Genomic DNA, 26,938 nt, shown 5'->3' on the forward strand with positions numbered 1-26,938 from the left:
CGCCCCCTCAAAAAAACAGTTTGGTTTGGTTTGGTTTGGTTTGGTTTGGTTTGGTTTGCATAAGACCTTGCAGAACAGCAAATAAATTTAACCTTATGTGAAAAAAGACAAGTGTTGGTCCACAAGTATCCTTACTGCATCTGGATTTTAAAGTCTGTATATCATATCAGCATGGATTTTACCTCAGAATGTCCTGTGCCATTCTGTGAGAAAACTGCTGTGTGCCATTATGTTGTACTTTGGAGTCTACATTTGTTCTCATAAAAAGTTATTTGTGTTAGGAGGTGAACTATATGACAGTACAGGAAAAGAAGTCTCTGTGTGTGTATGCCATGAGTGCTGAATGCAGCACATGTTAAGGGTACTTTTGTGTGTATTATGCATTGTGCTTGTACTTTACACTTTTCCTTTCCTTCCCTTTCACACACATATTACTGAAGCTATACTAAAATACTCTTTGGATGTCCACACTAGAAAGTGTCACAGTGGGTGAAATGAACACACTATGGCTAAGCCATTTTTATGTGTCAAAGGGCAGGAGAAACTGGGTAGTTCAAAGAGCAATACCAGATAGATAAAAACTCTACAGGAGCCTATGGAGAATGGGTTAATGTTCTTACTGTACATGTGGTTCTGATCCCCAGTCAGCAGCACTCCTGTTCTTCCAGCAATGGCTCCCCTGCTCCAAAACACACACACACACACACACACACACACACAGCATTTGCTCCTTAGCAATTCCACTGAGTTCACCTCAGTCTTCAGTGCTCTTCAAGGAGGAGACATAAGTCAATGCCAGCTTTGCTAGCAAAAACTTCCAAACTTAATCCTGACATTTACAGCTATGGCTAGAAGAATCCTGCCTAAAATCCATTACAGCTGTTGCCAATCAGTGTGGGCTAAATGGATCTATGTCTGACATCACAGAAGGCAGCTTCCTATGTTTCCACAGCTCCGCCATTTTCATCCAGACACCCTTCAAATTTACTTGAATTCTTCTTTCGGACCCAGCTTATTTTGAAATCATCAGAAGCATTATATTCTAAAATTGTCATAGCAGCCTGGCTCTGTTCCAATAATGCTGCAGTCAGAATCACCTACTGCTTTACCACTGTTGCATTCTACTTATGGACAGCCATCATTAAGTTGAGGGGGTCTAACTGGTTTTTTTCCCCCACTTGAACTTTTTTTTTCTTTCGTGAATCAACGTCATAAATGAGCAGGCAGACCTATTTTGAATTCACATATATGAACATTACTATCATGAATCACTAGATGGAGATTTATCGTCTAAGGAATAAAAGTCTTGCCTGCTTTTCCAACCCCCTCCCCTGAATATGGACAATTACAGAAGATAAAATAAATCTTGAAAGCTGCTTATTCTCCACAAATGGCAAGCAACTTCCTTCTGGTGTCTCTTGCATATGATGTTGATGAATGAGCGATTTCAACTATTCATACAATGCACCAGCACATGGAACTGGAAATTCTGAGGACCATTTCTAACATCTCAAGGAATATTAATGCATTTCAAATTAAGACAGAATATTCCAATTTTAAAATACTTCCAAAAAACAAGTCAAAACATTAATCAAAATAGAGATCTGGAAATTTTTATCAGCCACAAGGGGTTTTGGGGGGTCAGGTGGCCTATAAATCACAGTAAATTAGTGAATTTTACCAACTGGCTTGATATTTAATAATTTTTCTGCAGCTGCTACAATAGCAGTTGATTTGGAACATCTGGACAATTGCTGTCCAGAAAAATCATCCTTAATGTACTTGGAGAAGTGTGGGCTACACACACTTATACATCCTTAGTTGTCAATAGTAGTCCCTTCTATCTGTTTCACACCCAACCTAATATATGTATGAATCAGATTACAAAGACCCATATTCCATTTGCCCTATAATGTATCATATGGTATAAAAATGGTTTTCAGTCTCTGGCTGAATGATTTATTATGGAAGTTATATGCTCTAGCAGCTCAGGAAATGCCAAATAAGATGCTAACTGCCATCATTCTCTTACAATTCTGTGCACTGATGCTGGCTGTGGTAAACATAACCCCTCCCTGTCTCCTTAATCTTCAGAGCAAAACAGGTTGTTACTATTTGCTTAGGGGAGGGGAGGGAGCATGGGGCAGGGAATAGGTCCATTCCTGTATGGACTGCCCCAAAGAGGGTGTGGATTCTATTCTCTGACAGGCCATACATTGACTAGGCCACAACACCTGAAGTTAGATGGCTTCAGCTCCACTCTGATTACAGAGTGGCGGTTTGGGTCAGTCCTTAACCACATGCTTCTTACAACCTTATTCTTATCTCAGGCATACATTCTGGAGAAGAAGCCTCAGATAAAGAAACAACACATGATTTCTGGTAATACAAATTACCATTATTCAAAATTCAAGGGATACCCACCCGTACAAATATTCTTTCATAGACTGGCTTCTCAGTAGTTTAAGTTCTTGCAACATTTTTTTCTGGTTGCTGACTGAACCCAGAGCCCCAAATGGTGTCAAATACAGAGAAGCTCTATCTTTCATCCTTTGTTCTTTTCTAAACACAGAATAGCTGATTAAAGAACAGCTCTATTTTCCTACTGATATATTTCTTTCTGCATCTTCTGGTTTTCTATAGCAAATTATGAAAACTAAAGAAGGCTATGCAAGAGAACCTATGCAGTATGAATCTTTTCCTTAATTTGTTAATATTTCCTATAATCCATTCTCCCCCAAATCTCTCTTTCTTCATATTTCCCTCCACTTCAGAGCTATCTACTCCTCCCCTTTCAATCATCCTGCCTTCTTTTTTATACATTTTAAGAATGTCATTCACTCCAAATCATCCCTTACTTTTCCTTTCAATCGCATGCCCCTTTTCTATTAGTTGCATTTTTTAATTGTCCATCAATTGATTCCCCATCTGAAACTCACATCTGCAGAAAACTTGGGTGTGGTGTGGCCCCAAGATCCTCCAGAAATTAATGAATTGTCATTTTTCATGTGACGCTAGGAGATATGACCAAATATATGAGTGGAGTCTAAGGAATCATATATGAAATGTAATTTCATAGAATTTAGTGTTTTCTTCTGATCTACATATTGTCCATGACATGTCATTCAAAGGCCAACTGCAGTCCTTAATATGGAAAAAGTTGCATACTTCTAGTATATATAAATGGGAACTAAAAAGATTTTTTTTTTCTTTCATGGAGGTTTTGTAAACATTTTTCAGTTAAATTATGAGAAAATGTATTTGTTATAAAGAAAGTTAACTTGTTTTCTTTTCTCAGAGCCCACAAGGCAAAACAGAAATTAATCACTGGAAAATTCTTCCAATGTGCTAGAATTCAAGTAATAGACCTGTGTAACACTTTGGATCTAATTTGGAAGGGCGGGGGCTGGAATGTGTAGGACTATAAATGGAGCACCTATCTGTGACTCTTTAAAACAGCCACATCTCATCAGATCCAGAACATTACACAGCCCTATTCAACAGAATTCTACCCATTAGGAAGCAGTAGATATATAACTTCCAAATCACTAAACTGCAACAATAGTTATCATCTGGTTGTTCTCAAAGCACCTTTGTAAAATATTATTACGCATAGCCTCTCCCACTCCCTCCACAAGGAAACACTTAATATTATCCTTATTAAGTAAAGGAGGAAGAGAATCACCTGGATTTGGGGAGAAGTCCAGAACACAGAGAAGTCACCAATAACACTATTTTTTGTTCCTTTTTTATTTCTTACTTTTTTATCTTGGCTCTCCTCAAGATGAGCAAATATAGCACTTCCTCTTCTCATGTTTCCTACCACAGCCATATGGCTAGGTTGGGCTGAAAATGGTGACGGACTCAAAGTTATCCAGGAGTTCCATGGCTGAGGGTGGAAATGAACCTGGATGTCCCAGGAGATTATAGTTCAACGTATCAGCAACTCCACAGGAACCAACTTCACCCATCTAGCCATCCTAGCTGTCTTTCTCTCTTCCTTCCCCCTCACCCCCACCTCCACTGAGATGTGGTACACAGTTTGTTGCTATGTATAGCAAGGCAGTAATCCCCAATAGCCTGCTGCTTAACTCTTATTAATCCAAGCATCCAGGGCCTTTGCTGATTGTTCCCACTGCACTGCTTATTGTAAAAGGACATTTGTTATTTCTAGTGGAACATTCCACCCCCCCCCAACACAATTATTGAATAGATCCCAGTTCCCCAGTTTTTTATGAACTCTGAACACTAATTGGTTGTGGCCTTCATTCTACTCCCCTTTGCTCTGTTTCTTCTCATGAGATACAAGCTGATGCCAGTAGCTGTTTCTGAATTAGTTACCCTACTGTTTCATAATAATGTTTATATAATAGTGTAAATTTTACTATAGGAGCCTCATTAGTGTAAACTATAAATATATTCTGCAACACTTTCAATGAAATCCAAGAGAGTTGTTACAGGACCTAAAGACAAGACATTCCAACCTCAACCATCAGCCAGAAAATTAAGGACCACCCATGGTATTCAAGCAAGAACCTCAACATGTTAAGATCAGTTGAGAACAGATTGAATGTTACCTTATGGCTTTCTACACCTTTCCTCCCTTGATTTATTTCTCCTTCTGTGCCTTGACTTTTTAGATTCAGTGTTTGCACAGTACGGTAAACCATAATTCTTAATCTCTCTTTATTTTGCTACACTATCATGACACATAAATCAGTCAACCTTATTTTCGCCTGATGTATTGTCAAAGCCTTGTCCAGTTGGTTAGCTTATGGCTGTTATGCAAAGTCAAGAAATTTGCTTAATTCCATAAACTATCATTAAATTAATCATAGATAAATGTGTTGTGTGAACACAGCCATTGCCTTTTTTAATTAATGTGAATTGTCTTAGAAGGCAATTAATCCCTGAAAAGCAAGGTAAAGAAAAAAATCAATAAACAAATGTAAAACTAAAAACCTTCCGGCTGGCCTTGCTTTTTGAGAGACAGAGAGAAGAAATCAGCATGGGTACGTTTCCTTTCCCTTAGTTTTCTCTTAGCATCAGATCTGTGGATTTCACATATACAAAATCACAGAGAGAGAGAGAGAAATCAGAAGAAGCCTGGTCTACTGTTCCCAGCTAAGAAATTTGATTAAAAGGTGTAAGTTTTCATGAGCTACAGCTACAGCTCATGAAAACCTATGCTTTTTAAATCAAATTTGTTAGTTGGAAAAGATGCTACCAGATTCCTTCTGATTTCTTGCTACTGTAGACTAAATGGCTCTCCTACAGTGGAGAGAGAGAGAGAGAGAGAGAGAGAGCACATTCCCTCAAAACATTTGAAGCAAAGGGGAAACTGCAAAAAACAACAACAAAGAACCTTCTGGAATCTTAAAGACTAATCAATTTAATGGGGCAGAAGCTTTTGTGCCACTGAGATCCATGAAATCATATGTCATAATAAATCCATTAGCCTTTAAAGTGCCTCAAGATACCTCTTTTGTTTCGTTGCAATAGATTAAACCTGCTAGCACTCCAGAAACTATGAAAATAAGAGGCCAAACCAGAATCTCTCTCTCCATTACACATGGAATGGACATATGACACTATTTAATGGAGACAAAAGGCAAGTCACATAGATTGGTCTAGTGCAGATTCACTGTCATCTGGAAAAAAAATTGATTTTACACCACAGAAAACAGACATTTGCTCATTGGTATGGCCCCACCTCTACTTATCTAAGCCTGGCTTTAAAGCAAAGACATGAAATTAGAAAGAGAAGTTGAACCCTAGCAAGCAGCTCAAATGAAATTTTGTACTGGAACAGAACTTATGTAGCAAAACTCCAGACTTTCACCTTTAAGGTTACCTCACTAGTGCAGATGGCCAGAGGCCATTTTAACTCTTTCTGCATCCAGCCATTTTTCCTTGCAGATTGCTTTTGGGAAAGCGTTGGGATATTGGTTTTTTAGTAGACGTGGCACTCAAGAAAACTGCCACAAAGCTGTACTTTATTCACCAACAGCTGCATCAAACACTTAGACATTCTAGTATCCTCCCCAACCCATATTTATATTTAGTACTTACTAAAAGATCTGATCAATAAATGTAAAACTCTTATTAGTGTCAAGGTCTTTGTCTCAGTTTCACCCAGATGTAAATGTTAACAGTTCTACACACTAAGTGCAAACCTCTGTAGTCCTTATTTCTCCATCTGTGAACTATGACTAATGAAACAGGCCAGCCACCCCTGCAATTAAAGTACAGCAGCGGTATTTAACTGCCTCATTTATTCTGAAATACCAGCTGCAGCCCTCTACTTTTTATGCCATTTGAAGGAAGAGTAGTTGCATGTCTTTGCCACGCATTGTCATTCTGGGTACGCGAGCACTTAAAAAAAAACGGTGAGGCCACATACTGGCATCCTTTGGGGAAGATGTTAACACATTGAGACACAGGTAGACCTAACACTTCTATGGAATCCTGGTCAAAGAAGCTGCTAACTTATTTTCATAATCTAAACTATCCTTCTTGACAGAGATTCCTGTAGATGATGAACATCATACTAAAACTGATATGGGAATGCCCTTATGGTGATAAGTGCAAGCTTGCCATAAATGGCACAAACACTGGGAGAAAATCACAAGCCAAACAGAAAGGAAAGAGATAATCCATGTATCTGAAACAGATATGAAGTGAGGAATAGAGAATTTCCCTCAAAATGCAATCTGTTTGGTAGATTGTAGCAGGGAGAAGGACTCAGATATTGCAGTTTATCAACTCAAATGTTGGTTGCAGTCTTTAGTCCTTTTTCTATGATGTATCACAGATAGGCATTTATACTGCATTTAAAGATCAAATGGCATTTTCTACTAGATAAAATCTCAACAATGTTCAAATAGCATTAACAATACCAAATTACTTCCCCCCCCCTTATCTCCTTAGAAAAACCCATCCAAAAAAAGAAAAAAATCAAACCCATTCAAAAAAAGAAGAAATAGAAGGTGTAGAAAAGAAAGAAAAATAAAAAGAGAAAGAGAAAAGAAAAAATAAGAATATAGTAAAGAAAAAGAAAATAAATATATAAAGAAGTGACTTCCCCCTTCATCACAAGAATAAACAATTTTAGTAACTTATTAACTTATCTTAAAATATAACAAATGATTTCTTCTTCCCATATCCTATCTCTTATCTATAAACAAATCCTTAAAGCCTCGTCCTTACAGTCCTGATGTCAGCAAAAGTCCTTAAAGGATTACCAGAGATAACAACATATCTATTTTAACCTTGATCAAATAAACCAACTTTATATACCTCCCTTTTACTTCTAACAATCTTAATCTTCAAATAATGTCATAGAATTTGATTTCTTTTCATTTTTTTTCTTTGTCCCTTCTCACAAAGTTCTTCAAAACTTTAACAAGCCTCTTTTGTAAATCCAATATAGGAAAATTATCCAGGTCACTCTATTGGTTTGTTATTTGTATATATTATTAAGGCATCAGCCGGTTTCTTTTCTATGTCCAGTGTAACATCTTTTTCCATATAATTCTTGTAGTCTGTTATCTTTAAATCCACTTTCAAATCAGTCTCGATCTTGTCAGATAGAACTTGTTCCTCTTCCATAACATCTTTTAAACACAGTCTATCTATAGAGGCAGACACTGTTAAAATTAACTTCGTGATCCATTGTTCAAAAATATCCATCAATATGTCCAAATACCCATCAATATGTTAAAATATTTTGCTTCATTCTGTAATTGTAAGTCGAGTTTGACTGTTCTTCTCCTTTAATTGTAATCTTTAGTTCCCTCTAGTTCCCTCCAATGTCCAATTTTTTAAGTCTTATTTTTTTATGTTTTTTCTTAAAAAAATTCAAAACAAAAGCACTTTCCCATGAAAGGATTCTTTATAATTAATCCCAAAATCTTATTTCAAATTTATCTGGACCCTTAGTCCATTTATAACTTTCTAAAATCAAACTTTTAATCAACCTTTTGCTTTTTTTAAGTCTAAGTGGGTATATTACCATCATCTCAGGTAGCTTCACATGTTCTCATTTTAGTACATACATCCAAAACTGATTGGATATATGATGTCATTTTTTCCTAGGAAGAACCAGACCTGCTTGAGGAAAAAAGAGCATTGTAGCAGGAATCCATTCCATCTGTGAAACCTCGTCTTGGAATGCTAAGCTCAGTCAGGTATCAAGGATATGGTTACATTTCTACACTCCAGTAGTGCCAGCATCTGGATCGCTTGCTTTGCTCTCCCTTCAGGACAAGTGCTTTTGAATCACTCAGCCTGTGGGCACCTAATACACAATGAACAACTGTACAACTTCTGTTTAGCTGAAATGAATGGGAAAGATGCATCCCCCATATTTTATGATAAGGATTCTTCCATCAGAGGACTCTCCAGTGAATTTTTATTGACTGAGTGATTTGATTTGAAACATACCCTTTTGCTCTTGAGGATACTCACCCTAAAAACTAAAACATAATTGGTTAAAATATAAGAACAGTTAAAATCAACTGTCCACTAATTCAAACTGAAATGGCCTGGCTAAACAGAAGGTCTAATATCTGGCAAAAAAATCCAAATTTTACAAAGAAACTAGAAGAACTGTTCAAATATTTTCAGGGAGAAATAAATATTGCCTGAGCCTCTCTCAGGATATGCCATTAATGAGCTGCATAACTTTTTCATGACGAATTAATTCAGTAATCAAAATTAATTTGTTTCCTGCTACACGGCCAGGTTTTCATCATGCAATTCTCATTCCGGGGGTTCCCCACCAGCTGAAATCACAAAGAAGAGTTCCAGATAGAAGCCCTGTGGATTATTCCCCTTCCCTCTCCAGAGGCCTGGCATAGAAATGGGAACTCAAAGCTTACAGCACTCTGCAAACAGAAATAACAGCCTTCATGCAGACCACATCCAGACTGTCCTGCATTATGGCCTGGTAAAAGAAAGTTTGCAAAGAAACAAATAAAGCCCCAGGGGTTCTGCTAAGCTATAGTCAGTTGCTGTTGTGTGTGGCTTGGGAGGCAGGACAGTACAACCTCTGCACCTTTCAGCAGGACTGCCCATCCCTATGATGTCTAGGGTGCCAAATTACAAGGAAAAAAATTAAATGTGAAGGTGGGGCCCCATCACATCACATGCAGAGATGTCAGTTGCTGACAGCATAGAGTCTGCCTTGAGTCATTCATTTCCCAGCAGTGGCCCTCCATTATCATAAAGGTAGACTGGACTCTAATAGAATGGTTTAAATTCATTCATTATTCTGTGGAGTCTGAAGGTAATAATAGAAAGTAACTCAGAGAGCTGAGTTACTGAATCTCTGATTATCGCAAGGCCTATCCATACAGATCTGGATCCTGTAGGGCAGCATTCCCCAATCCAGCCAACTCCACAGATTCTCAGAAATGGCTATGCTGGTTGGGGAATTCTGGGACTTGCAGTGCATACATCTGGAAAGTGCCCAGACTGAGGATCCTCCTTATTTGCTGCTGTAACTCAATGGTGACAATACACTTTACTACCAAATGTTGGCACCAAGCTACTTAACTACATTATTTCTGTATGTTTAGGGTTAGTTATCAAAAGGTAAAAAGAGAGAGAGGAAAGACAAATGAACAATATCTAGCATGGCATACATTCCAGACTTATGGATGAACTGTACTCCTGTGGCCATGGGAAGAGGGAGGAAGGAAGGAAGGGCTTAAAGCAATGGTTTCACAAATGAGACACAATTTGAGAGAGTACCCTTATTTCACTGTTCGCACTCTTAACCATTACAATACACCAAACAACAACAACAAACAAAATCCAACTTTGTTAATACTGGGAGTAGGAGGGACGTGCACCAATCATGAACACCATATTCAGTGCTTCATGAGATGCTTCCAAACAAGAGGCACCTTAACACTAGTAGTCAATGATGCTTATTGAAAGAAAGAAAGGAAATCTGAAATGGTGGGAAAAACACAGGAGGTAAAAAAAAACACAAGAGAACACATGGAAGATGATCTGGTTGGAATCTCTTGTAAAATACAACTGCACAATAAAATCCTTGTTTGAGAGCACCCCTCCCCTCCTCAAATGCTGCAGATAGGAACGAATGCACCTGAAAGAGGGAAACAAATTGCCAAGCCTTTGCCGTTTAGCAAAAGCACTGCATGGCATTCAGCTCTGAAGCCCACAGAGAAACACTGCTAGCCATGGCAAATCAGCTTTAGCGAGACATACTGGTTGCATCCTGATAGCCAAACATTCCAGTAGCCATCTGCATGTCCCGGAGAAAGGAGGTGCTGGCTCAAACTTATCCCTGGCCCACCTGGAGTTCATTCGGTTCAGTAAGTGTAGAAAATCTGCCTGCCCTTCGTTAAGCGAATAATTGAGATATGAGCTTAACAAGAGTCTTTGGGTCTCTTTTGTTCTCCATTTGTCTGAGCACTTTTTAACCATTTCAGAAATAAATAATAAATACAAATTTATTCAGATTAATCTTGGAATAAAAACACACTCCAGATCTCTGCTGTGATGTTTCCGGGCTTGACACCTGCTGTGTGAACAACTCACACATCAGCTCTTTTGGGCTGATTTTTCTCACAGCCTCTCTCATAACCACCTAAAAGCTGGCAAAAGAAAAAAAAAAAGGAGAGAAAGAAAAGAAAAGAAAAGAAAAAAAATCACCACCATGTGACAAAGCTGCTTTCCTTTTCCCCAAAGAATTTGATGTGTCTGCATTTCTCAAGAGCCTAGGAAGCTGTTAAAGTCTCTCTTATGGTGTTTAACAGTCTGCTTGTTAGAAACTTAAGCAGGCCTGGATTGGCCTGATGATGATTGACAAATAGATATGCTTTCTTTCCTAAAGGGGTTGTGTAAAAGTAGGCAGTGGGAGAGGCATGAGGGAAATAATACTGCTGAAAGTTGAAGAACCTAATGGGTAGATGCTGGGGAAGGCACATGAGGCTTTTAGGAGACTGACAGCTTTCAGAAGTGAAGTCTGTTATTGTACTGTATTTTTTCTTGTTTTTAATATTTTTAGTTGTGAATCAGCATTGTTGAGGAGGAGGAGGAGGAGGAGGAATGGATAATCATCATCTAGGGAAGGTGATAATCTGGCATAAAGAGATGAATGAGGGTCAGATAAGAAGCCACAGAGCATCAGAAGAACCAGCTGAAAGAAATATCGGAGAAGGGAAAGGAGAGGAAAGAGGATGGGTGGAGAGGATCTTTTAACCTCCTTGGAGAGCCCAGTTAAATAAGGGTGGCAGCAGAGTTTCTAGAGCTTCACCTGTCTGATTAAAAAACCCCACCCTATTACAGAGCCAGACATCCGGAGATTCTACACTGTAGCTTTATAGTTTGGGAAACCTCACTGTAAGGAAGACTCTTAGCTATAGTTGAGGCCGCATCAAGAGTATTTGGGGAGCTATAATAGCATGCAAGAAGAAAGATATGTCAGCTAGATGCTTCAAACTCTCCTTTGTCTGACTCTAGTTTCTGAGGGCTAGCCAGCGTCAGAACAGGATAACGAAGGATAGATATGATTCATTCATTATTTATTTATTTACAAAACTAACATGGCTGACTCTCTCATACAATGATCATAGGTGGCTCACAACAATCAATAAAAACAGAGATAAAAACAAAACCACCCTTCCCACCAGGGACCAGACCAAACAGCCTCCCAACTCAACCCCCATCCGAGCCCAAGGGTTATGCATTATGCTTCACAGCGGTACAGGAGATGTAACTCAAATGAAATAGATAACAAAGCAAAAAGTCAACTTGAAGGTGTAATGACCACTATGCAGTAAAGAAATGCAATCTATACTATACTGGCAGGCCATGTGGCTACAATTTATTTATTAAATAAGCGCTCAAGGTAGAATGCATAGTATTATAACCTCTAATGTTCTCCAAAGGATCAAATCTGTGATGTCGTTTTTGGGCTAGGACAGTGTTTTCAAACTTGGCAACTTTAAGATGTGTGGACTTCAACTCCTAGAATTCCCCAGCCAGCATTCTGGAAGTTGAAGTCCACACATCTTAAAGTTGCCAAGTTTGAGAAACACTAGGCTAAGACATGCTCAGAGTCACCCACCTGAGGGTGAAATTGAACCTAGATCTCTCCAGTCCCAGCCCAACCCTTAAACCAATATGTCATGTTTATTCTCCATCCTTACACAGTGTAAAAGGATGAACTGCTACCTGTCAATCTTTGAGTTAGCAACACATTGTTTTAAGGGTACCTCTGAAACAGGGAATAAATAAAAAAAGCAACAATAAAAATACACTCACCCCAGGCACTTGCAAAGACAGATAATCAGATGTCTATGTGTAACGTGTTTTTATATGGCCAGCAAAGATCACAGAAAAATTCTTGCTTTGCAATTAAGTCATTCAGAAATGGGACCAAATGAACAAGAAATGCCTTATTTCTTAAGGTGGGATGCATAACTTCAGATCCAAGGTCACATTTCTAATATGATCGAAGAAAGAATTAAATATAGGGCACGATCTTATTAAATGCCTTGAATTATTGACTTCTTTTCTCCTGTCCATCACTACTTTCTGAATGTTGGATGCACTGGTCAATGGCTAAATACACAAGGCTTCTTAGCTTATGCTACAGGAGAGCTACACAAGAAGCATGGAATAAACCAAGGCAGTTTTAAATGAAGCAATGGATCTTGTTTGTAAAATAACATTTCAAAATATTACCACTGGATGAAAATATTCCCAAACGAAGCCTTTTCAAACAGGCTTTTTGGCCCTGGCCTGCAGTCTACCACAAGGTTGTCATATTTTCCTTTTCAAGGCAACTGTGCCTTTAACAAATATATGGGATCCTTTTTCCTCTTTTACAAATCAAGTACTGTAGTAAGTGCTGCATTTCTCCCTGTCACCCAGCTTGAGCCTTGTTAAGTGGTGGCCACCTGCCTATCAGCTGAGACCACCTCTGGGTGCTGTTGGGTGGGGCTTCCCCCATTTTTTCTCCATTGGCCCCTTCACTGATCTGTTCCGTGGTGCTGGGAGAACTCCATGCATTTCAGTGAATGGCAACAGGCCTGGCGAAGGGGAGAGCCACAGCCAACCTCTTCCTCTGAGGCATCAGGAAATTTAAACCTCTAATATATTCCTAGCAACTCTCCCTGCCAGAGATACTTACTCTCTCATTTCTTCCAGCTAGTAAGGTTGTACAGGAGCAGCAGGGTAGGTGGCAATTTTTAAAAGTTCTTTAATAATGCCTTAGTGAGAATTATCACTACGTTTGGAGTTCTTCTTGTGGAAAACTTTGGTTGTGTACTCCTTAAAAGTTACTTTTCTAGTCTTGTCAGACTTTCCCTTCCATTCCCCTGGTTTTTACCTCAAAAGTTCAAGGCCCCATAGCAGTCACACTCAGGATTGCTGGTAGTATTAGACTGTGGGCTTCGTTGCCCTGCCCTGATTTTTACCTTCTTCTGATTATTGGAAGTCGAATAACTAGGTAACTGTTGTGAAGAGCCAGCCGGCACCCAAAATATGGCAGCCTCCTTGCCAGTCTAAATGCCAGCCCATGATTGTGTTTGAATACACACCTTCTCAGGCATGGGCTTTAGTGCATATGCTGAGGAGATTCTCTCAACCTCTTCTTTTCTGAAAAAAGTGTGGTTCTTCTCAAAGGCAATAATACAATTCCAGGGCATGGAAAAAGAAGCTTCTGTGCCTGAACTGGGAAAAAGTGCAGTGTACCATCTTTCTAATAGCTCTTATGAATGGATGAAATCCCCCCAAAAGCTGGGGAGTGCTTCAGAACTCATATTATATCTAAGGAACAGGGAACTGCTATTGTTGCATTACATTTTCATTTGTTTATAAATGTTAGAAGCCTTATTCTCTGTTACTCTTATTTCACTGCACAAAGTAATTTCAGACTGAGTTCAAGATTTACTTTCTCTTCATTAATTTCTTGGGAGCCGATATATAACTTGAAAGCCCTCCCTTCTGAGATCACTAATTATTACACCAGGCCAACACCATCCTGTGGTCTGCTGAGAGCATTGCAAAATTTGTAAATTGGGGATTCAAAAATCCTATATTTCGAGTTACTGCTTTTAAAATAACATTGCATTTTATTTATATCTTGCAAGACTGAGTTATCTCTCACAGTGGGGAGGAAGGGCTGAACCCATTAGTCATACTTCTTTATGCTACAAGGCCAGGAGTTTGTACGATAGAAATTATTTCAATTGTTCCCCCCATGTCTACCTTCATTTGCCAGGAGGGCAGCACAACTCATGGGAGCCTATATCTCTCACAGACTGGGGCTGAGGGGAAGTTGCCAGATGAAACTGGCAACTTCCCCGAGGATAAGGGGTAACAGCAGTAACTACCATACAGCTGCACTGGGCCGGCTGGGCAGGCTGTATAAACTCGGTGGGTCTCTGGAGGAGGAAGTTTGAAAGCTCCAGCCTTTCACCCTATGGGCTCAGCCATGCTACTCCAGTAACATAAAGAGAGAAATACATCTACAACAAGTATGCATAAATGGCAATGTGCACATAATACTGAGGCTGCAAGATTTTATTGCAGTGCACAGTCTAAACAGTGCTGCAAGGCAGAGACTAGTAGTATTCCCTTTCTGCTGATGAGGAGATGAAGCCAAAAGATATCTCAAGCCCATGGTTGAGCCTCAGTTTAAACTCATCCCTCCCAATACCCTCACCCAGCATTCTGTTCAGGCCAGACACTGTTCCCCATCTGATCCCCTGTTATTCTCATGAAGTTTCAGAAACCATTTTCACCCAGAGGAAATAAAATCTTTTCTTGTGTCAGCCCCGACTCCGGGTATCTGGCATCACAACACAAAACAATTGAAAAGTATTTAGATAATCAGTTGTCAAGATTTTTTATCCTCTCCCAAAGGGTCATATTTACTCTGATACTTCAGTGGAATTTGGACTCCATTAGAAAATATAGCTAGGATAATATAAACGTTTTCTCTGTAGGAAGAGAAGATACTGCTTTTCCATCTTCTCCTCCTGGTGCTTGAATGCAGTTCTGTTAAAAAGACAGAGAACAATTGCCCAAATGTTTACTGTCCCCGTCACTGAGCATCTAGTGGAAGGCTTTCCTCCAATCAACTCATGGAACCTAACTTCATTCCTAGTTCTTCTGCTACACTTTATTCATCTTTGTGTGCTTTCAGACAACTGTCAGCACTACCAGTTAAAAGACATTAGGCAGTACCTGGTCTCTCCCCTCTTAATGGTTTTTCAGTGATAAGGGCAAAAAGGGACCTAAGGGAGTACAGGAGGTTCATCAATGGAAGACTATTATGTTTTAGCTCCCATAAAACTAACGGGGCTGTTGTACACTAAAAACCTGATCTGGAATCTTGTCTCTAGTACAAATAGATTTTCCCAATACATAGGTTCCCCAATAGATTTTCATTTAATTTTCTCACCCATCTATAAACTCTTACTAATGCCATTATTTTTGTTTCTTCTATTGCTACAATTTTACCTTTTATTATCATAACCCCATTGCCCACCACTATGCTGCTCCAGGACACAGGCCTGATTTTTTTCCCTACAACTGGACTGATACACACACACACACACACACACACACATAAATGTCATATTGTATCAGGAGATTATTCTGTAGTAATCTCCTATATAGTGTGGGGCCACATGACTTGTTTCCCTGAATCATCTGAAGACACCCTCCTAACTAATTCTCCATGGCCAAAAGCCCAGCAATTACAATGTTCTTTTGCTTTCCCTTCTTACTTTCTGCTTGCTGTACCCTCTAATAATTCTATCACTGTAGAGCGTTAAGTAAGCCTTAACTGCGTGCAGTAAAGTAGACAAAAGTGTAGGGTGGCTGAATCACATCACTGACTGATATTCTGGGAGTGATACTCTCCTAATTAAAAAAGGTCAAAATCTAGGGGAGAAAAATCCTTCTAATCTTAACATTTATCTATTCACACATGGTGCTCATCCCTATGCCTCAGGAGTGCCTGTCCCATTGCATTCCCAGTTGTCTCTCATTCTCACATACCTACAGCTAACAGCTGTATTCTCCATACAAAATATGAGGGAACTTATTCCCATACATGTAGGTGAAACCTTTTGTATCCCAAAATTTAGGCCATATTTAGAATATTGCCCCTTATAAGGCTTTCCTTATCAGTCTATGCCATACAGATATTTGGCTATAAAGGCAAAGATGAGGCACTTCTGCTCTATGGGTAGTATTCATCTACAACTTCTGTCTTCTTTGATCATGTCACATGCTGGCCAATTCTGCTGGGAATTGGAGTCCAGCAACATCTGGAGGGCCACAGTTTGCTCATCCTTGAACTAATTCTTGGACACAAGGTTTGGACTGGTTGTAAAAAAACAAGCATACCATTCTCTCATTACTTAGTCATTCACATAAAAACATGCCTTTGTTTAAAAAAACATGAAAATGAGAAGTCCTTAATGCAAGAAAGAAGAAGTCCTTGAGCAGGAAAGATTTTCACATCCTAAGGAAATACATTTATTTATTTAAAATATTTTTGTATTGCTTTTCTAATTAGCAAGCACTCAGAACCCCCAATTTTTTTTTACAGTTTCCTAACTTGGCCTGTAACACCTTTGATGTAATGCTGTTCTCTGCTGTGTTACAAATTAACATGTTCTTGGAAACACAGGTCTTTGCTTCTAACTGCTCATCAAACATTACTGGATGGCTATAGGCACCAAGAAGCAAAACACAGAAATAAGGGAACTTGGCAGGTTTTTAAAGACTTTTCATGAAAATCAGGTGGGAGTCAGGAAAGAGATCCTGGTGAATGAACCTACTCTGAAATGAGGACATTATTAAGGCAATGTTTCTTGCTTTCTTGATTTATTCAGCCACATAATTGACAAACTTAAGGGCATCCACCTGATCTCAAAGCAGGGGTCACTTGGCCTGCTGTGGCTATAATGATTAGTCTCAGCTTGCAGCCACTGAGAGGTATGAAGAAAGAAAACATGCATCTTCTCAGATCTCCATTTTCCAGGCCGAATAACACAATTCATGCATAAGTATCTGGGCATGATTCAAGAGAACATAACATAGCAAAAGTAACAGAAGGAGGGAGTGCTTAACCCTTTCCTCACCTATTGATCTCTGCCCCCAACCTGCCCCTTTCTCAGCTTTCAAAATGTTTGCTCAGAAACTGAAATACTTCATTTAGATATTGACAGAGGGGGTGTAAAAGAGGAAGCAGCTTGAGAGGATGATTTGGAGCAGATCAGAGACAAGGTTCACATACATGTGAAGCCAATGCCAGGCTTTTGTTAGGAACATGGCATGCAGACTCTGAATGCACAGTAATACAGTATGTCAGAAGTCTGCCAATTGCCTACATTTCTCCAAAGCAGAAGATTGGAAAGGAAAAGCTGGAATGGGATTAGCATTGCTAAAGTTAAAGATGCAACATGGTTCTGCTTCAAACTTCGGTGAAACTTTTTGCCATGAACTTCCAATATGTGCTGGAAGTGAGGACATACTACAGTGATTGTTCAATCATTAGTTTGTGAAAATGCAGAGATGTATGCATTAGACCATGTACTGTAGATAAGAACAAAAGTGCTGTGCTGAATCAGGCCAATGGGCTCTCTAGGCCAGCGTTCTGATCCTGGAGAAGCCCACCAGATATCTCTGGGAAGCCCACAAGTAGGACATGAGGCAACAACTGCCTCTCTGATCATGTTCCCCAGCAACTGATATTGGGAGGCATGCTGCTGGTTCTTTTTTCTACCACTCACATTCTCAGTGTTCAGCTGACAGTGAAAACAATACACCCTTCAGATTGCCAGTTAGGTCTTGGCCTGTGTTGCTGATTCCCAGCTCTTCTGATGCTATTGACTTCAGATGACACTGCACCAAAATAATAGGTCAGATGAAGTCCTTCTGTTTTGCTCTGGGCCATTGTTCTACTTCCCCCCTTCTGCTGCTTCCAGGTGCCAAGAAAGCCATGGAGACTGGAAGTGTGACATCAGTCCTCACGTCCCCAATTGCCCTTTGGGAAGGAATGTAAGTTGTCCACTAACTGTGATGCATAGAAATCAAGGCTTTATGAAGAGAAGGATATAGTCATTGCACTCCATATTATGAGGGTCTGCAAAATGGTGGTGAAAAATGCATGCAGAATCCAGGTACCCTGCTTCCAAACTCTTCCAGCAATTACAGCCAAAGTTATGCAAGCATCAAAAGTTGCATTAAATAAATCTAGTTCTAGAGTCGGTTAGGAAAAAAATGTACTAAAATGGTGCCAGTAGTGAACATATGCCTTGTTATAAATACACAGCAGCATGTTCACTCATCTAGTGCATGCCAAAATCTTTAAACAACAACAACAAAAGATGTTTGTAGATGAAACATTTGTTCTATGGTTTTCTTGCCTCATTTGAAGAAGTTTACAGAGCACATGAATATCATAATCAATCTTAGTTGTGGAACTTTTCTTATCACCACTGAAGAATCATCTTATTTCTTATTCCCCCCCCCCAAAAAAAAATAAAGACAGTAATACAGAATAGATGTGCGGTAACTTTTGACTGGTAGCCTGAAACATTTATAACTCTTCAAACCTTTCTCTAAAAGTAAGATTTCCCATGGCATGAAAAAGAGAAGCACTGTAGGGCACTCTCAGGATACTGTCAGTCAACAGCCCAATAAAGAAGAGTCAAAGTAGGGCTATTCCACAGAAAAAGGTTATATAAAAGTCCAACCACATGGCAGAAATTTGACTGCCTAACACAGCCTTCTCCAGTCTAGTGCCATCCAGCTGTGTTGGACTACAATTTCCATAATGCTCAGCCTGCATGGCCTGGCACAGGTAAAAAATCCCTGAACAGCACTCCTCCTTTAAGGTTCCATAGAAACAAATGCCAAATGTACTTTATCATCTGGGAAGCGGGTAATCTCTACCCTCCTGAAACCAGTAAGGAGAATTTATCCCATCACAGATCTTTGTGTGGAGTTTGGTATCTAACCACATGCATTTAATTTAGGAAACAAATATGAGGTGGAATGGGTTGAATGTAACCCCCTGATGTTCATCTTTATAATCAGTCAACATTTCCTCAAATGTAGAAATAATCTTTTGCCCCAATCTTGGTCACATCACTGTGTGCCAGCTTCCCTTTCAACTTCAGAACTCATCCTGGGAACAGAACTTGGAGGAAAAAGGATTTGGGGAAAGGGGTTTACTGATAGGCTGAAAAAAGTAAACAAATTGAAATTATTATTATCTAAAGAGTTGTTTTAAAAAGTATTTTTAAAAACATTTGAATCTTTGTCAATGTAGTTTGATTATATTGCCTGTAAAGACCTGATAGAGAGAGAAAAAGAAGTGAAAACCAAGGAGTTAATGGGAAATAAAAATATCTGGATAAGAATCAATAGGTGGCAGTAAGGCATATCCGTGTATAGCAAGTGGAACCCATTCCTGCCCGATGTGTAGTGTCCATAGTTTCGTTGTCTTGCCAGGTATAACACAGCTTTGAAAACAATGCCCTGGATGAACAGGTCAATACTCTGAGCTAATACTTTGTTTTGCAATGCATGTACCAAAGAAAACAGTACAGACTGCAACGGGTTTGTTTACTCCAGAACTGATTTGCCTCCAGCTGCATTTTTTGGGATGCTACTGCTAATAATAATTGCCCTTTCCACCATGCAAAATCAGGGCTCAGTTTCAAGGGTGCAGATACTCAGTCTACTTTTAAAGATTTCTTCTTTAAGATGGTTGGTCTAGAAGAACTCCAAGGTCCCTTCCAACCCTATGATTCTCTGATTCTATGTCATGCTAAAGAGATATAAATAGATTGTTTACTTCTGTACCAACATGACTCAAAAGTAGGAACTAACCTCTTCTATAAGCAGTTGTAATGACAAAAATGGAAAATCATTTTAGAAGAAAAAGTCCTGGTAGGTTGAAAATGTTTGTCAGGGAACTGCATATGAAATAAAACTGCTTTGATGACTGAGTCAAGCCTTAGGACAGTCTGCCCCATTCTGATTAAATGTCACTAAGAAATAATGCCACCCCGCCGACCAAAGGCACCAGATGGAGAAGGCTGCCTTAGAGTTCAGGGAAGTAACTAAACATATTATGGTTGACATCTGACCCATCCATTTTTCACCCAAAATGTATATGGTGAAAGATAGAAGGTTGGGTATGTCATAGATCAGCTAAGGAAGATCTTGGTGTGCTCTCTGGCAAGTCATACAAATCAAATGCTTAAAAGTCAAGAACTGTTGGAAAAGAGGTAGATGGGTAGGGAAGATAATAGTCCTGTGTTGGGACTGAGTGTGGGGTGGAGTTGTGTTGCCTCATATAGGAAGGATTGTCACACTGGCACATTCTCTCCAAAGCATACAGAATCTCGAGGGAAGTGATACAATCCATACACAAAGGGTGAGAACAATGTTGATTAAGTCTGCCACACAGTAACCTAAATGTGAGAAAGACTCCACATCAAATGGCTTCTTGTGATTAGGGAAGAAAACCATCATTTAAATTGCAAGGAGGCCTGGGTTCTTGCCCTGCCTGTACCACTGCTTGGCTTGTTCCTACCACACCATCCTCCTGTATCTGCTTGTGAAATGATCATGTGAAATAATGTGCTGGCAGTGATGATGAGAGAATGAATGAATGAATGAACGAACACAAGCCTCTTGGAGATGAATCAAATGACAAGAGCCACAGGAAGAGACATTTGAAATTACTGACAAGCATCCTATCCTCTAAGAATAATCTTTGATTGTTTCCAGAAGTAAACAGATGTCTTTCGCTTTGGTACAAGGCAGGAAAATATCTGATCTTAATGTTGGCCTTTATTGCAAAAGAAGAAGCAATGTAGCGCTTCTGTTAAATTAAGAACCACACTCCAACCAGTAAGTCACCCGGGAGCTTACTTTCCTGGGATAAATCAGCTTCTAATTGAAAGAGGTTATAAACTTATTCTTCTGGAACCAACAATTTTACCTTAGACTCAAATTTGCTAGAATACCATAATCTCCTGTATTCCTGCTAGTGCAGCACTAGCTGTATGCACACGCATGTGCAGAGAGATTTAGAAAATTGATTTCTTTCTCTTCAAGATTTGGAGGCAAGCCAACATGATTCCTACTGTGCACATATCTCTTTTGAAAATATAGCTATTGTAGATGTCACTCTGCAGGATTTTTTTCTCCTGTTTAGTTACCCTCTGTAAGCCAAGAGACACCTTTACACTGGGTAAGTAAATGGGAAAAAAAGTTATCTGACAGTGTAGGGGGGGGGGAGGAGAATGCCATGTGCTTCCCCCATGACAAAAAAAGCATCAATAAGCCAAGTTCTATAAATACTCACCCAGGGGCATGTCCTTACCATAGTCTCTCTACCCACTCTGCCCTCTTCCCTTCCCAGGGACAGAGAGTGTAGAAAAGCCTGCAGCCAGAGTATTAGCAATGGTCTTGTAGTCCAGCAGTAGACTACTAACGCTACAAACAATATGGCACTGAAACATGAGACTTTCCACCATTCACAACAGAGGAGAATCTCTTGTCTCCCAAACTAACAACCCAGGTGGAGTTGTAGGATATCAAACTCTTCATACTTTATGGCTTTGTCCAGCTCAGGTCTTGATATCTGATCTATTCTGCAAGAGTCGCCAGAGCTAGGAAACAGATGTCACTTCCTTGGCTAATTAAAAATTAAACTGGTAAAAGTAAGTTATTTTTAATCTATAAAAGTTGGCCAATATCGGACATATCTGTATCCTCTTGGATAACCCAACCTCTTAGCAGGCAACTTTTCCCAAGGTTTTGCCATCAGCAGTGCACTGTATTTAAGTATGGCTAAAATTGTTTTAGCAATGAGATTAATATATCCTGCTGCATTCACCCAATTTTGCAGCACTTTAGAGGACTTTCAGGCATATGTCTTTTATCTGCAAATGGGGTAGAGTGTGAGATTCTGCCCAAAAATTCAGAAGAAACATCACTTTATGTCAAGTAAGTGAAGTGTTCACAGACTTCACTTCAGCAAAGTTTGCAACAACCATATACAGTAGGCTTAAATCCTTATTCCATGTTGACTGAATCTAGGAGGGCTTGGCTCGTGGATGGTGCCAAAGTGAGATTTTAACTGAGAATTTCCTTGGCACATGCTCTCAGCCACTGTATCAGTTCTATGCATGACAAGGATATGGAGCTGGTAGGAAACTCCTGGGAATCCCATGGCCCAACCTCTGGCCCTGTGTCATGAAATAAAATGGTTACATTATCACGGAGAATGTTGAAGCTCTGGGTAGGATTATTATGGTTGCTCCTGGAATATTTTTTTTCTACTTATCTCTCCTCTTAATTATTTAATCTGTGGGTGCTTCCTGACTAAAGGCTCCAGACTACAAAAGACACTGTGCTATTCTATCTTTTCCTCCTTTTTGTGGTGTTAGGAGAAAACCTGAAGATGCAGAGAGAGACTGCAGAAGAGTTACAGTTAGAAAAGAATGCTACTTGCCCCCACCTCATATAATCCTGTGAGTAAAACAGTGTTTAAAGCCTTGTCTGGACCGTTCTGAGCTTCAAGCAGTGCACTGTTTTGCTTTGATCCACTATACATTTGGGATTAGAGGCTCAGGGGTCAGGAAGGCAGCTGTCATATAGAAATTACTAGTGTTCAAAGTTAAGGGGGAAAGTTTGGGAGAAATTGACAAGCTGGCTTTATTCTACCAAATCCTTGTAGTCTTCTAAAAACAGTAGCTAAGGAGGCTCCCACAAAAGGCGAGAGGGCAACCTTCTCTCTTCCAGCCACCTTGTAGTCTGAGGACGAAACAGACCCCTATCTCATTTCTGTTGAGAAATGTCATAAGCCAGGGCTGTTCCAAAAGTATTCCCAAACTCACTGCTAGCTTTTCTGCTCCTTCTCCCTATAGAGTAAGCAAAATTGTTTTTATATTTCTTAGACAGCGCACACATTTGAAATGTATCCAGGGTGGCAAGCAATCTTTCTACCTGACAAGGTGGGAATATATTTCTCTTCCTCTCTACCATCAGGGCAAGATGAGTGATGGTAGACTGGTGCACAGCACATAATGAGGAACCTGCACATCAGAAGACATGCAATAAATGCTGTGGCCACTGGTGGAGAAGGTCACACTGGCAGTGTCTCAAGATGACCATCCATTCATAGTTTGAACCCCAGAAGGATGTTTGCTTGTGCAGGAGACGCTCCCCATAAAGGAGGAAGCAGACGGGGCTCTTCAGTCCTTTCTGGAGTCCTCACTGACTCAAGCGATCAAATCGCATGGCTAGAAATTCAATAAGCCCAGTTCTATTTTCGTCTCTCTTTTGATGGGTCAGATGACGTGGAGGGGTTGCATAGTATCTAGCATAAACTAATTTCGTTATCACCATCATTGTCTGGGTAAAATCCGAATAAAAAAGTAAGGTACACCGTGAGGAGCATTTTTAAGGGAAAGTTTTAGGAGAGAGCGCGGGGAGGAGAGGGATGCTGGTCTAGGAGGCAGCGGCATAAAATCCCAGGGAGTCCAGCATTTGCTCAACGGAGTCAATTCCACGCACGAGCACCCCACAGATTAACGCTCACTCTCCCGAATCGAGGGGAGCCGTGTGTCGCTGCTGACCAAATCTCCCGGGAAGAGAGACGCTCGGCGGCGTTTGGTGCCGCGCGGGCTCCAGCGCTTCTCCACCTGAACTGCGCGCGGATATGAGCCGCGGCCGGAGGCTAAAGCGAGGAGGCGACGCTGCTTAGAAATAGCCGGCGGGGTGGAAGAGGGGTTCGGGCGGAGGAGAGAAGGCTGCACAACAGCGGGACACCGTCGCCACTCGCTCGAAAGTCGAAAGTTTTCGCCCAAACGTTGGCCGAGGGCATCCCTGCCGCCGACCCCACCGCAAAGCCGTGCCCGCTGAGTGAGCAAGGAGCGGCGAAGCGTCCGCGGCAGCAGGGTCCTCGCGGGGCGCAACCCCAGCGCTGACTTACGTTCAGGAGCTTCTCGCCGACGCGCGCGGGGAAAACTTGCGGGTCTCTCGCGACGCTCGGCTCGGCTCGGCTCGACTCGGCGGCTGCCTTCGCTCACTCGCTCGCTCGCTCCCTCCGGCTCGCGGATCACAGCGCCCTGCCAATATTCCCCAATGGAGGGGAAGATTAATGCCAGCCGGGCCCGCCCCTCCGGTCACCTCCAATCTCCGTGGCCGGCGGAGGAGCGTCACTCGCGCCCCCTCGCCCCGAACGGGCAGGAGGCAAGCGGAGGGGGCGGGGGAGGCCGGCGTCAGGGCCTTGAGCAGTCAGCCGGGGCCCGCGTGCAGGTCGGCGAGGGCGGGCTGCCCGCCTGCCCCGGCGCGGCTCTAGCGGCCAGGTGAGGGGACGCTTTGACTCAGGAGGGATCCCGGGGGAAGACGAGGACTCGGGGGAACGTCGTACAGTCCCAGCATGGCCTGAGCTAACCGCGCTGGTCGAACTCCAAGACGATAAACTTGCCAGGTACCTTGGGATGCCATGGATCCAGGGAAGAGAAAACGTCTCTCTCCCGTTTTTTCTTCGAACCTGTGGATTCATCTGGTCACTAGATCCTCGAATGAGATCCTCGTATGAGATGCCCGTTGAGGCGACTGGACTCCGCTGAATTCAAAGGAAGTGAAAAAGGACAAAGGCGCCGTAATGCCGCGGCTGAGACTCAGAAATAAGCGCGCTAAGAAATGAAATGAGACGCTTCCCATGGAATGAGAACAGGAAAATGGTCGGGCACGTGTTTGGGATGTACGGCTGCTTCTAGTATTCGTATTCCTTTTTCTCTCCGTCCCTGTGTTCAACATAGTTTATATATTTAAGTAATTTCATTTTATTTAAGAGCCAGCTTTCCAAATATAAACATTTCCTGAACTGTGAAGTCCTTGGGGTTCTCTGAGCTTGGTTCTTTTCTTGCAAACGTTTCATTACCCAGCTAGGTAACATCTTCAGTGCTAAAATTTGCAAACCTCATCCCATTTTAGCCCTGAAGATGTTACCTAGCCAGGTAATGAAACGTTTGCAAGAAAAGAACCAAGCTCAGAGAACCCCAAGGACTCCACAGTTCAACCCTGTGCTACACATATTCGCCGCCATTTCCTAAACTGTCATAAAGATTATAGTAAAAACATAATACAAGTATGTTTTTACTTTAAAGTAGAAGAAGAGGTGATAAAGGGCACCTTGTTCCATCTCTGTGGACTCATTCCTCTTTTTAAAGTATTTATTTACAGCAACTTTTTGTTGCTTACATTGCCTAAGCGGGAATCTCCAAAGAAATGTGCTGGGTCTCTCTCTTGAAATAAATTCTCTTGAAGATGCTTAGTAGTTCTCAGTATCTTATATCTATGAATATTTTCAGAGATGCAGAACAGCTGCATCTAAAGTGCAATCAACATTTATTTCCTTTTGCAGTGCTTAGACTCAAGAGTAGGCTTTGCCTGTGACTTCATAATCACAATAATTATGTCTGGCCAAATCTTTGCCCATCAGACACGAGTGTGTTTTGACCTCTGGATTCAATGGCAAAAAAGAAAATGGGTAACTAGTATGACAGATCTCCACTAGTGATCTGTAGCATCTTCTAGCATCAGCCAACCATAACTGAGAGGATAGAAATCATATTACTATTCTATCAGTACAAAAGTAGTTGGATGACTCTAGTAAATACTGTGCCACTAGTGAGGATCCACCCTAAGCTTCAATCTAAGGTTCAAGCTATTCTAATGTAGTCTGCAAGACACTCTACCTTCACAGCCTGCTCAACACTCTTGCTGCAAGATACTCATGCATAGGCCAATATGCTGATAATATTGCATATAGTGAACTTATTTCATTTTGAAATAATCCACTTTCGCCTCCAGAACAATGTCCTTAAAAATATAAATGTCATCGTGTTCAGTCCATTATTCTGGGCATAACATATTGTGAACTGGAGAACTTCAGGCCATAGCAAAACAGATACCTATGATTTGAGGTGAGTGTCTTCTAAGAATCTTATGTGACAAAAATAATGTTTTCAAATATGTTTTTTTTTATTCAAAAAAGTAGAAATTGCAGATCAAAGCTTATACACTTTTATTACAATATCTTCTAGTCAGCTAATGGAACTGCCAGCTGACACCTCAAATTAACATCAAGCAATATAATTATGTTTTGTGTTTTTAAAGTGGAGGCAGCATGTTGCATCACAAAACAGCTTTGAATACAAGTGCCTAAAAGTTAGAGGCTTCACACAAGAATGGAGAAATTATTCTTGTGAGAAGTTTGTACCTAGTCTTCTCCCGCTAGACCATCCTATATGAACTGTGTCTCACATTCTCGTTGACTGATGGGAGGCCAGGAATCTCTGTTCAGAATCTTTGAAACTCCATTAAATATATGCTCTCTCTTCTTGGGTGATGGGATACTTCTGGAAGGAAAGTCGAGCATTTATTGAGGTTTCTTCTAACACATCACCCTACCTTAAGGACTATCCACACACCATTTGACAGTTCGACATGAGAAAGGAAGAGAGACAGGGAGAGAGAAAGAAAGGTTTTGCCATAGACATTAGGTGTAACTTGGTCATTTACATTGCACCTGAATTTCCAGTGATTAAAGCAGAACTGAATCAAGAGTAAGAAGAATCAAATCCTTTATAATCCTATAATCCAAAACTATCCTTTGCATGATGATCTGAGAATATGCCTATGGGACACATGAATAAAATTGGAATGAGCTATTGCACGAATCTATTTCTTCAAACCCTGATTCACATTTATTCTTGAAAGTTCTCTTAATGGGCTTTAACTCTAATAAGTGTGTGAAGATTAAAAAAAAAAAAAAAGCTGTTGCCTTGGATGCAGGCAGTTCTGTCTGAGCATAAAAAACTTGCCTAGCATTGCACCAAAG

At 40.6% G+C, this 26,938-nt stretch overlaps 1 protein-coding gene across 1 annotated transcript in view; it reads right to left on the reverse strand.

The window, feature by feature from the left end:
* Positions 1–24,238, reverse strand: part of SLC38A3 (solute carrier family 38 member 3) — a 67,312-nt gene extending 43,074 nt beyond the window's left edge. Inside the window, exon 1 of the mRNA XM_007427681.3 lies at positions 24,020–24,238. The gene's annotated coding sequence lies outside the window, so the exon portion shown is untranslated. The remainder of the gene's footprint in view (positions 1–24,019) is intronic.
* Between the last annotated feature and the right edge of the window lie 2,700 nt (positions 24,239–26,938).

Source organism: Python bivittatus, unplaced genomic scaffold (genome assembly GCF_059951505.1).
Source record: "Python bivittatus isolate LINGU-HERP-01145 unplaced genomic scaffold, Pbiv_v1 ctg000080_np1212, whole genome shotgun sequence".
NCBI classification, from domain to species: Eukaryota; Metazoa; Chordata; class Lepidosauria; order Squamata; family Pythonidae; genus Python; species Python bivittatus.